Source organism: Etheostoma spectabile, unplaced genomic scaffold (genome assembly GCF_008692095.1).
Source record: "Etheostoma spectabile isolate EspeVRDwgs_2016 unplaced genomic scaffold, UIUC_Espe_1.0 scaffold453, whole genome shotgun sequence".
In the NCBI taxonomy this organism is placed as follows: Eukaryota; Metazoa; Chordata; class Actinopteri; order Perciformes; family Percidae; genus Etheostoma; species Etheostoma spectabile.
The window spans coordinates 114967-116124 of NW_022605611.1; positions in this window are offsets into that span (position 1 = coordinate 114967).

Here is a 1158-nt window from a genome sequence, read left to right on the forward strand (position 1 = left end):
CTTTTTCTTACGTTTTTGTCCCTTTGACACTTTTTTCTCAATGTTAGTGTTACAGTTATTCTTGGATTTACCTCGTTTAAAGGAAATTATCCCTGATGTTTGAGTAAGAAAAGCAGAAATTAGGATTTATTGAGACTAAAACAAGAGGAATGTATGTTGATGGATGAGAATAGACTTTATTCTACATAGTAGATTACTTTCTATAAATTTGTTTCGACATACTATAATGAAAATGTGGGTATTATGGAATCATGCAACCCCCGGATTATTTTGCACAGATATCAGCGATTTAAGCGTCAAATATGAAAAAATATGCAGACTTTGGCTGATTATGCATGAAATCATACGATTGCATAATCATGTTTTTCTGGAGGGACTGATTAGATGTGGAAAGTATTTTTCTACTATAAATAACTACTATGATATTTGAACGTCCATCTTGAGGAACCCTGACCTGTCCATACAGGTCATTTGGTCTTTTCCTCTCTGCTGGCAGCAGATAGAAGACAACACCTCATCACACGTCTGTCTGACAGTGAGACATGTTGTTAGTTGTGGCGTTTCTCCACTGCTGGTAACAGCTCGACTCTACTCGCCTTCACTCAACTCGACTCACTATGCGTCTGTTTTCCATTGCAGATTGAGTAACGCCTCATTGCTCGACGGTCTTTGTCCGTATATCGCATCCATTTGGTCAAACCACTTCCAAGTTTTTCTGTTTGAACCACTCCGGCCGTTGTGGTCCTTGATGGCACGATGCTCGCTTTTGAGCTTTTTTCAGCTTCTCCCTGCACTGCTGGAAAGTGCGGCTGTAGCCATGTGAGGACATCAGTTCAGAGACCTGTTTATACATCTAGCTCTCGCTGGATCCGCAACCAGAAACAAAAACGTCTTCACCTCCTCGGATGACCGCGGCGTGGTTTTGCGGCTTTCCATGTTGAATTTAAAAAAAGTGAGAACAGTGCAGAGAGTAGATACTTAGTCGGTGGCTGGCTAGAATTTTTTTTAAACGCGGCGTTTGTTGCACACACACTCCGCACTCTTGTTTGCTGATGACGCAGTGAGGAGTGACAATTCTCTTCGACCAATCAGCAGTCTGCAGGTTCCCACGTCACCTTTTGGTATCTCCTCAGCTCGCTTGGAACCTCGACTGAGGTA